This window comes from Haemaphysalis longicornis, unplaced genomic scaffold (genome assembly GCF_048455015.1).
Source record: "Haemaphysalis longicornis isolate Haplotype H1 unplaced genomic scaffold, Haemaphysalis longicornis Haplotype H1 scaffold_15, whole genome shotgun sequence".
Classification (NCBI taxonomy): Eukaryota; Metazoa; Arthropoda; class Arachnida; order Ixodida; family Ixodidae; genus Haemaphysalis; species Haemaphysalis longicornis.
Genome location: NW_027526257.1, coordinates 17,130,836 through 17,142,900, shown reverse-complemented (window position 1 = coordinate 17,142,900; position 12,065 = coordinate 17,130,836).

The following is a 12,065-nucleotide window of genomic DNA, read 5'->3' as shown; positions in this document are numbered from 1 at the left end:
TTTGGTTTCAACGTTTTCCATTCTTGTTGTTAAGTCGTTCACTTGATTGGAGATCTTCGTGAGCATAGCTATGACCGTCTCGAGAGTCGGAGGAACGGTGGTTTCCGCTGTCCCTTCTTCCATCACTACTGATGTCGTCTCTTTGTTGGTATTTTGCGTCATTGCTTGAGTCAGTGGCGGCGTGACTAGCATCTGTGGCGTGATTGGCGTTGGTGATGAGGTTTGCGTTGGCTCTGCCTGCGTGGAGCAGGGGGTGTCTCTCTTGGCTACTTTTCTCTTAGCTATGCTATCATCACTGCTTTTGTTCTTGGATTTACTGAGCGCTTCTATGCGTTCCATCATTGCCTTTATCTGACCATTCTGTCTTTCTATCATTTGCTTCAGCTCTGAGCACTGACTGCAGTCTTTGTTCTTATGAGGGGGGGAAGCGGGAGTGAGGGGAGGGAAGTTGCTGTTTCTGAGAGCGATGGGAGACCCCACCGCCCAGCCCACCGGTTTCTCGACGTCGTTGCTCCTCCGGGGCTTCGACTTGGACCTCAAGCGGGATTCCCTCTTGCGAGATCCGGTTGTCGATGGCGATCTGGTGGCGCTCTTGCTTCTGTCCCTTCTTGTTTTCGAGCGGTTCCGCCGTTCGCCCGTTCCTCCTACTGCCGCCTGCTGTTGCGCGGGTCCTCTGGGTGGTGTTAGTGATGATTCTAGTTGTTGCATTAGTTGTTGGTCTCCGTCTTCACTTGCGTGTTGCCTTTCCCAGCGTCGTTTACGTATGACGTAGGGGGTCTTAAATCTTGCCTTGCATTGTTTGTCTGCGGTGAGGTGGTTCCCTCCGCAGAGGCTGCATTTCGGGTTTTCGCAGGCGTGATTGTCTTCGGGGTTCTTCATTCCGCACCCTCGGCATATTCGGTCTTCAGGATTGGGGCACACGTCCATCCTGTGGCCGAGGCGTCCGCACCGATAGCATAGTTCTATTTGCTTGCGGTACAGCGCGCACTCTACCAACAGGTTGCCGTACCTGATGTAATTTGGAACTTTGTCTCCGTCAAAGGCTATAACCACCGTCGTTGTCTTGCCGATGCGATTGGCTTGTAGGGCGGTGGGGTTGTAGTCTTGGACGATGATTTCGTTGATCTCTTGATTTGTGCCTGTTAGCGGCATTCCTCTGATGACGCCCTTGACGGTTCCGTGAGGGGCCGTTTCATAGGCGCTAATTTCGTGTGCTGCTCCGTTGATGTTGAGGATTCTGACAGCCGAGTAGCGGTCTGCGTTCTGTCTGCTTGGGGTACTGACAACGATGATATTTTGTTGCTTATTCGGGCAGATGACGCCATGAACAACTTCTTTGGCGCTAACTCCCGCAGCTGCCAGTATGGCGCGGCTGACTTCATATCTTGAAATTTCTCCGACGTTCAGGCCTCCTCTGGGACGCATGACTATCTTGGTGTCTTGTCTCGGTAGAAACGGCATTCTTGCCGCTTTTAGTAGCTTTCCCTTGACCGTGCCTCGCTTTGGGTGACGTGGGCCGGCGACTGCCGCTGCCTGTCCAACGTTAGTCGACGATAGGCTCAACTTGCCCTCCTTTCGTTGGGTCCTTTTTTCACCGGCAACTTGCCATCCGAACGTTCTAGACATTTCTTCCAGCATAATTTCCTCGCCTTCAACTTCCACTCGCATGGCGGACGCCATTTTCTTGAGTTAATTCGTTGCTAGGGGCCCCGGTGAGGTCGATGGACCCGCCGGGGCTGCGCCGCGGAACCTCACTGAGCGTTAGGCTCAGCTCTCTGCGGCGTGCCGTTCACAGAAAAAGTTCGCTAAAATCGAACACAAATCACTTTCCCACCTGAAATTTGGTATCTACGTGGTCCTTGCAACTTCGCGGATGCCGTTGTGCCAAAATATCGGCGATTAGGGATGATGGTCCGGGCCTTTTGTCCAAAAAACTGTCGAGCCGATCCGAGACACCTTGGCATTCCACCGCCTTGGCCACAGACTTCAGCTCTTCAGCTATTTCGCTTCACCTAAAATCCTCGTTTTTAGCGGATTTTATGACCTCGAAGAACGCGTGATTACTATATGGATGCATTTAAATTCAGAGAGCCAGGGACCAGTCCTCGGAGACGTTGTTTAAAGTCCTGCTCAGACCGATATTTTTGGGAAGCGCGAGTCCAATGATGATGTTGAATTTTATTTACAGATAATTATCGCGATCGCTCGTGAGTACAACAGATTGGGAAAAGTACGCCTGGGGGCTCAAATTTGCCTCTAAAGTGACGGTATCAATTGCACTGCGTATCAAATTATAGGAACGCAACGAACGCTCGCACATTATCCCCCTCGGCGGAAGGCGGCCGCCTGGCCGCAGGCGGTTATGGCTTGCGACTGTTGAAACGCTGCTTAAAGCGGGAGACACGCACGATTTCTTTCCGTGGCCTTGAGGGTCCATTGGGATATCCACTGGAGAAACGCGATAACTAACAAGAGAAACTTGTTCGACGAAGACGTGGGGACCTAGGTACCTGTGAATAAACTTTTCACAGAGGCCTGATGCGCGAATCGGACTGCCAAGTGCCAACTCATCCCCTTTGCACAACTGAACAGAACGATGTGATGCCTCGTATCTTGCCTTCCGTTCTTGCTGACTCGAACCCCTATGAAGTGATGTCATGCGTTGAGAGTGGGCAATCCTTGTGGCGAGGTGTTCATGAAAGGGTGAAGTGGCAGAGACCGGAGCATAGAAAAACGCGGTGTCCAGTGCAAAAGACACCATAAACAAGAAAGACGGGGGAGTAACCCGAACCGCTCAATTGTAAGCAAATATAACGAAGGGTAGGATGATGTCTGGAACGTACCGGAAATGCGCTCACCACAGGCTCGGGAACTACTGAGACATGCCGACACTAATGTGTGCTTCTACTACCCACTGAAAAAATGCCATCGGTTTGTATCGTTTGCGTCTTTTTGTTCGTGCTTGCCCGTCAGTTGTACTTAATTAGGTTCGCACTATTACAGTGTGAATAAAAAAATCAGTGATAGTAAAACCCGCCTATCAGAAACTGGAAAGTGCCGCGAAATGTGGTCGCTATATAAGCACTTCGTTTCATGTGAACTCCCCCTTAAAAACACGCGAAAATTAACGAAGATGTCGAACAACCCCTTCGGTGACAAGTTAACCCTTTTAGCTTTATGAAGGGTCGCCCTCTGCTTGTTTACAAACGAACTGGACCTGTTTGCTTGGATTGTGCGACTACCAGCAAAATGCCCGCGAAGAAATTCTTTCAGACGTCTTCGCAATCTCCACTCGCCTATTCAACAGCTTTCAGCCACACCAGGCTAAGCGTACAGGGAGCTGCGTCGCATCGGCCTGAGAACAGCGAAGTTTGAAAGTTTAAATGCTATAACAATTTGGTATCAGCACATGTGCAAGCGAAGGGTCGGCGAACCGGTATCTATAAATGGCCGCTAAATAACTACCGCCGCTTTTCGTAGCGAGCAGTGCCGCGTTTGCGTCAGCTATGGAGGCGTGAATTTTGATACCAGCGATAGCAATCCATCAGCTGCGTTTGCTACAGAGTGCCATACAACATTCATTTATAGCGTTCTGAATTTTTTAAATTCAGAAACATTTGGGATTCTAAATTTTTTATCCTTAATAACCATTTTCACACTAGTGTGCGGAGCATACATGCTATGTTTCTGCTGGTTAACTTCCCGCTTGCTGCCCTGCTGCATGCTTCTTCATTTTTTTTCCTCCTCACTGCCATTCTGCTTCCGGAGAAACGCCTGGAAAGTGAGGGACCTCAGTCGCGGCGTACGGAATCTGTGGGTGGTGCTCGCCGATCTGAGATATCTTCGTCGCGATTAAACTAAAGCCCTCAAGGCACCAGAACGCCACCTCTCTCCTGCTTTAGGCACTGTGTTGGTTTTGTTAAGATTCGCATGCGCCGTATTTCTACTGCCATCTTGTCGGAAGATTTGGTGTAAAAGTAGGACGCTTTCAAAAACATTCGGTATACCCGAAAGCAGTTTCAGTGGCAAGCGCAGAAACGTTGTTTATAGTTATACACCGAAATATGTTCGTTATACCCGATGGATGGTTATGACTGGTATTGTTATAAGAGGGTTGTTTGGCTTGTAAAAACAAAGAAACAAGGCACTCTAAAATATTTGACCATATTGAATTACAATTGCCTAATAAACAAAACAAATGAAATAAATAATTTTTAACAAATATTATACTTTATACAAGTTTGATCATTTAAAATTACAATTGCTAATAAACAAAACAAAGATAATAAATAATTTGTAACAAAAATTGTGAAATAGCGTGGTACCCCAGTGCATAGCAAATGCCGAATCTAAATCCGCCCAACTGGCAAGTGTCAGTGAATTACTTTGCGTTAGAACCAAATTCGAAGGTAGCACGTGTATTATTGCGGTGTGTTATCGTCCTCCTGACAGTATTACATACAGACTTTGTACATCACCTGACCGACGTGCTGAAAATGACTTACAATAAATTTCGTGGTTGTGTGCTCTTGCTAGGCGCCGATTTCAACTATGCCATCATAAACTAGACTACACTACTTTCGCTATCAACACATGCCCGACCAGAGGTGTCTCGCTTGCTCCACGCGCTACGATTGTTTCACTTAATCCAGCTGGTAAACGAACCCAGGCGCGGCGAACGCATCCTCGACCTACATTTAATGAACAGACCCGATAATGATGTCACACGTGTTATTCCTGCGATAGTGACTACCGGGTCATACATTGTTTGCAAACACTTCCTCTACCTAATAAGAAAACAAACCTAAATTATATACTAAATGATAATAATGCCAATGGTGAGAAAATGAACTGAATTTTATCTGATTTTCAACCTCCTTTGAAACCAAGTTGGACTTTCGCAAAACTAACAAAAATTGGGTAATCTTCCGTGACTTCCTTGGAAAAAATGAAAATGCGTGCATACCAGATGTTCCCGTCCAATTAAGAGCTAATGCTTTCTGGTTTACAAATATGGTAAAGCTTTGCTTAAACAAAAAGAAGAGAGCACATAAAATGACCCTTGTAGCAACAATGATCATGATTGGAAGAGATACAAAGAATTAGCTCGTGAATCAGAAAGAACAATCTAAGAAGCAGAAAATTATTATTTCAATGATACGCTGCCTCATCTGCTGAAATGTGACCCCAAAACATTTTGGCGTATAATTAACCCGAATGATGTTTTCGAGGTTTCACTGTTGAACACAACATTCCTCGTATTCCATTTGCATAACAGCTGGAGCTGGAGCGAGTGTATCTGTGCGCGGAGCAGTGACACTAGTTTGCAACTGTGGAGCCACCAGATGCGCGTAAACTGCGGTAGCGAAGCCAGCTGGCGATAGAAATTCGGAAACCTGTTTGATCAAAATTCGATCAAGCCTGCTCAGCAGTCAGCCTCAGCGACAGCTCATGTCTACCTCTTCGTAGACAAATTCATCGATTTTTGCAACACGTTGCAGAAGGTAAAAAGGAAACGTGAGACCCGAGAGAGTGTCAGTCGTCGCCCTTCAATAGCAAACCAAAGCCTTTGGCTGGGGCAGTTGTTACGATTTTGACACAGGCAAATCCTTTGTGGCACTGATCTAGGTCCTTGGAAACGATCCTCTGGAATGCGTCGTCGTCTACTCCTTTTGGAATATGTTAGGTATTGTCAGCTTTGGACATGTACGTGTTTTGACGCTGCCAAATATGCACAACATTTTCAATGTAACTATTCCAGTTCTAAGGCAGCTGTGGCGCCCGAGAATACTGGCGTTCTTAAACGGGCAGTTTCCGTAGAGCAGGTCGATCAAAGCTCTGAGTGAAGTTGGTCTCTGAAGTGTGACCAGTCCTTGATTGTTTCTACGGGGTTGTCATATCAGATGAGCGCATCTCCTTTTAGGCAAAATATGACGTTGTTTTTCTCTGTAGCGTCACCCCTTTTGCTGTAGGCGCTCACTCGCTCGTAACAAGACAACCAATTTTTACCGTCTTAGTCAGCTTTACTGCTGCAAAACGTAGGGTCACGCCCGCGGAGCGCTCCAGCGCAGTTGACCGATGGTCTCTGCCTGGGTGGTTGCTCGCTGGCCTCAATCGGCGCGATGGGCATTGGTAGCTTCCGACTGATGAGTAACAGGTAGTGCGACGGTTCACGTCCAACCCCGCACGTTACCCAATCGCAAGGGGGTTTATCGGACTCCAAACACAGTCAGCCGGAGAGGGATAGAGAGCCAAGCCGTACAAGGTGAACTAGCTGGAGGGTTGTAGTTGTGAAGTGTGATCCCATACTGGTAGTGATAGCCGTCGGGCAGTGCCTCATACACTGACCGATCACTAAGGATTGGAGCGCCACAGCACTTCAATCAATGTTCATTACAGAAGCAATGACGGCGTGGTGACTCAAATTATTCGAACTTGGTGGGTTGCGTCTACGGTCAGGGATGCGTAGGACAGCATCCCAGACTGTAGATTGAAGGACTAGCGAATGGCCTGGTCACCAAACCAAACTGGTCTACCTTGATATCGTTGATCAGCACGACCTGCCACTACTCCGGTGTCACTGCGAACACCTCTGTTAATTCTACAATGTCAATACTGTCGCGTCGAATGTTTTACAGGGTGTTCGCGTGCCAGAGCAGAATTTGCTCTTGTAGATGAAGAGCATCGGCTATATCACCTGCAGCTGTGTGGTGTGTTGGAATGTGTTTGCTTGAATTTTCAGAAACTGTGTTGCTTCTTCGCTCAGCTTTGGGAGGAGCGCCGGCAATATCTTGAGGCCATGTGGAGCTGTTACATGACCTGCGGGCTTTTGGACGTACTGGGGATAGTCGGTAGTGTGGTTAGTGCCCCTGACACTTGACGCCCGGCATGAGTGGCCTCGGGCTGCATTGTCTGCCACTTCATCACACTCCAAAGACTTATGTTTTGTTGTCCAGAGGATTCAAGTATGAAATGTATTTTTCTTTTCTTTAAACAATGAATTGGCACAGAACTACAGCCTTTTTGAGAGTTACGAGCCTCCGTATGTGAGTCGGGGAGGATGTACGGATAAGTAACTAGATGCGCGACAAAATAAATACAGGAATGAAAGAACTTGCCGATGAAATCTACATTTAAGTCTTAAGATGTACGACGTGATACCGGTATTTCGACTCCAATGGAGGGTGTTGGAACAAAATTGCTCAATTGACGATACATGTTCCACGAGAACTGATGTTCAGCAAAGAGAGATGAAAGACAAAAGGGAGGAGAGAAAGAGAGAAAAAAATTTATTACACGCCTTTATTGGGTTTTGTTTTAGTTCGTTTAGCATACCTTCGTTTGAGAGACTTTTCGTTTTTGAGAGACTTTCGTCACTCATTTCGACTCACTTTCAATTTGGCCAAACAACGATGGTACCGGCACGGGTTTCAATGAAAACACGCTGTGGTGGCTTTCTGGGTATATCATTATGCTACTCAGCTCAAGGACGTGTGTTCGATTCCCGGTCGCTCTGCCAGTTTTGCCGATAGACGAAGAAAGCCGGAACTCCAGTGTGGCGAGACTTTAGCGCAAGTTAAGGATCTTCGGGTTGTCGAAATTGATACGGTGCTCTCTAGCCTAACGACCACTACCAGCAAACAGCAAACTATTATCGTCATCACGTACTCACAACAGGCACACCGGCATTACCTACCAGGGGGAATATCTCTGCATACGCTCACACTTTTTGAAAACGCAAAACTCTACCTACCATTCACATTGTTTCGATGCCTGGCCATGCCTCCTTCACCGGGAATTAGGTCTCTGACGCCGCTTCTCGGTACATTTTACATCTAGCATTACCAACGGAGGCCGACGACACACCTCAAATTGCGCACCACCCAGTTGCAAAAACGTGCCCGGACGTCTCACATCATCTTTGGGAACGCCTCGTTTAAACCCCTCCTCACCCATCATTAAACACAGAAGACTTACAAACCTGGAGCAGAAGTCAAACACAGACATACTACAGCACGGAAATTTTACATCAAAATTTACGTAATACTTTCTCTAGGACTGCATAAAATCCAATGCAACCAACACCACCTATAACCTCGTATGAGAAGGCGTCAAACATCGCAACCCGATTCCATCACCTACGTTGGAGCCATGGGAGCATGGACTGACCAGCTTCCAGCTCTAGGGTCAGGAACACAATCTTCTGGGCGCCGGATCCTGGTGGTCCTCAAGGCAACCTGGACTGAGACCACCCCTGACACTTCTCTCGCCCAACCCTTTCCCTCGAAAAGAATAACTAAATGATATAATTTCCTTCCTCCACTACTGCGCGCCTTTTCCTCAGAGTGGCTTCATCACACGAATTACCCAAAAAGGATATCTTCTATGTTCCGGTGCAGGGCTAGAGATCTGCCCACCCAGCATGCTGCAGCCGACTGGGCGTTAAAGGAACTTTCAAGGGCAGGCATGACACCTGCTGAAGATGCGCGTGTTCCTTGCGTCATTGCCGTAGTATTATTCTCCTCATTTCCACACTTCACTTGCCATTGTGCTATATTCCAGATTTATGCGAACACTCGCATCTCACTGTCTCGTTCGCAACTTCCGGGTGTAATGGAAGACGTATTTCCGTAGACGCTGGATGAGCTCCGCTGGTAGTGGACTGCTAGCAGCCACGGGGAGATTCAAAGATGAGCCTAACTCAACTATCGCGTTATTATAAAAAACAAGAATACTATCAGGTTACACCAGAAGCGGCCTTAAACAAGAGTATCAAGTGGATTTTATAGAAAGGCCGGTTTGTGCTGAGCAAGATATTGATTTCATCGCCGACTCCAAAAATATAATTCACGTCATAGAAACTTAATCCACCAGAAGTGTCCCGCAGAAACTTTGTGTCCCGCAGAACGTGATGGCACGATTCAACTTGGTGATTATGACGGCTGCGTGTTTGTGACGAAAGGGTCATGGTTTGGGCCTGTTGGTGATGCATAATGGAAACTGAAAGCGCAAATTAGACAAGGACAAAGAAAGGAGACAACAGAACGAGCGCTACAACAGGACGTCCTGTTGTTCCCTTCCAGGACGTCCTGGGGACAACAGGACGTCCTGTTGTCTCCTTTCTTTTTCGGTGTCTAATTTGCGCTTGCAGTTTCCATTGTTTGTGACGGTCCACAAATACGCAACATTATCATTGCACGTCTATCAGAAGAAATCGCGCTGCGGTGTTTTACAGTCACATTTTACTCGTAGCGGGGCCGGTGAGTCGTGAAACCTTTCTTGTCATGTTCGCACGCCAAAGATTAGGCCATCGCCTACAGGACATCAGCATTGGATGAAATCCCGAGAAGAACCAGCAAATTTGCCGAACGTGCATGGGAAATAAACTGTCATTCTCGCTCCAGGAGGCGCCTGGCATCCGCTCCCAAGGCCCTACGACACGTCATCTCCCAGTGAACAGTTATTTGCGTTCAGCAGATGTTACCCTCTTCCTAGCGCGGCAGCATACAATCGGTAGAGGCAGGGGTGGGCCGAGGGGGCAGGCGATTTAGCCTGGCGCTCGGAAATTTTCATGAAGAAGCCTTAAGAGACCTATTGTGTTAAAATCAGAAATTGTTTTACCACAAAAAAAAATGGCATTGCGGTTACGAATACATTCATAAATTACGACGTTGCAGAGGATTTCATCCTTCGTCTCCATAGTATGAGGACGATACACTACTACTGTGCCACATTGCATTTTTAATCCTTAGCCTTCTTTTGGCATCAAGAAAACGACAGTGGCAATAGTAAAGCCAACAGCGCCGCCGTTGCTATCTCAGCATGATTACAGTGCGGCTTGCGAATTACTTTGAAGACCTTTAGTAGCCCTTCCTGTACGCACAGCTGAGGCACCACACCTGTACAATTCTTCTGACGCTCTCTCAGAAGTACTGCATTGCTGGTCAGGCACCAACATCAAGCACCAACCTTATACAGACATCCATATTTGTGATACGGACCAAACGCATACAAATCATAAGGGACAGCACTACACGATACTCGTCTATACCATGGCAATGATGAGGCACACGTCTTTCTAGCGTTCGCTGGACCACATTACTCTGAAAGAGCACTGTGCTATAAGAACACGTTGCCAGCTAGCAAGGACAGCATTATGCCGTGTTTGTTTCTTTCTTTGTTGCAGATTACCACTTACGATACTTACCATAAATAAAAAAATTCCGGTAAATTATGCTCACACACGGAAAATTTCTATTTGTAAATTTAAAAATTCCAGAGAAATGATTCCCACGCAGCCGCTAAATATTAGCGCCCGTGATTTGAACATAACCGCACATAACGTGCAGAAAACCCCGACTGGTGTGAATTGGTCAATTGTGCCCCCCTTCTTGCCGAAGTATTTCTCGTAGAGGGACAAAGACATCAGGGCAAAAAGGATGGAAACTTGGTTTACCAAAAAAGAGGCCGTGAAGTAATCTGCCAATAACTAAAAAGCAATGAAAGCGAAGACGAACAAGTGAATAATACAAGGATTATAAAGTTGTAAATACGTGCCGCCTTTTTTTTCGCCTTCAAAATGTGGTTTTTGCTTGAGCAATGCTTCTACTGTCATTTCGAAGCGAAGGTCGGATGAGGTGTTCCCATAGCCTTCGAAGTTTTCTCGAAGAATTGCGTGAATAATGCCGCGTGTTCGTGGTTAGATAATTCCTGAGAATACCGCGATTTTTTTCCTTAAGTCTATTGCTATGAGGCTGTTTCTGCCCTTTTTTAATATTGTGGTATAGTATGATAGAATTCAGGTTGTCGAACAGGAACCGGAACAAAACCAAAAACCGGAAATCAAACATAATGTTTGCCATGAACACAAACAGAACCGAACCCATATTTGTTCCGCAATTTGGAACTGAACCCGAACGGAAACAAATCGAAGCGACCGTTCCAAACCATCTTGAAACGTGCGACTCCTTGTTTTCAATTACCGTGGTTTATCTTGGGCCCCAAGATATTTTTACCACTCGTGCGACCGCACGAGCAAATTTTTTGCGTAGTCTGGAGTCGCACAACTCGCCCGGCTGTCTTCTTATAATTACCCTAAATGTATTGTGTAGTTTTGCGTATGTACTATTAGTTTGCGTTAGATAGTAGTAGAGTCCCTCAGTGCTTTTCCACGTCAAGAAAATCCAGCCGCAGTTTTATATGCGATACAAGCTTTCGCTAGGGTCGCCGCTGGGAGCGTGGGGGCATTTTGTGCCGGCGCCACCTGCAGCTTCTGCCAGTTCATGGCAATTGTCGATAGCCCAGAGGAGATTCTGCAATCACTCATATTTAGCTTGACATAGAATGGGGTTGCTGCATTCGGTTGTGAAAACATTTCCTTCGCTTAGCGATCCCAGATATGAACGGCTTGATTGGGCCAGTCGTTCCTACGCATTAATTATGAATATACGTGTTGTTGCAGACGCTTTTTATATCGTGCTATTCAGCGTAAGATTGTGCTTTTTTTAAGCGAATTTTTTTTTTTTTGGCAACTGGTGACCCTGGCGAAATCCTCGAGCTTAGGACCGACCAAATATGAGCGGTGCGGCCAGTCCTGTGGCGACGCCGTTCACACAAGTTATAAACAATCCGATGGTCTACGCAACCGGTGTTCGCCGCGGTTGTGGTATCAAAACTAGACCTATACATTAAGCACGTTAACAGCTTATTGAAACTAAGTTCCGTCCTGCACGCTTATCGCATAGAGCTGCGGCAAAATTTCAAACGAGCGAGTGATGAAGCTTTCGAAACGTGCATAAAGGCTGGTATCTAGTAATAAACCCAGCATAACTTCGAGTTTTCCGCTACCCTGTGTTAATTTATCGTAGAACGTGAACATGGTAACGGTACATAGACACTGCGTGAGCAAAAATGCGGGTCACGTAATATTGTGCAGCCACTCAAAATACTCAGGAAGCTCCTATTTCCAAATCCGTTGTGGTCCCAGAAATGCCTCTCCCTCTGGGGCAAATCACACTACCACTTGGATGTTGCATGCTTCTTATTTTTAGGGCGTGCTGCTATGA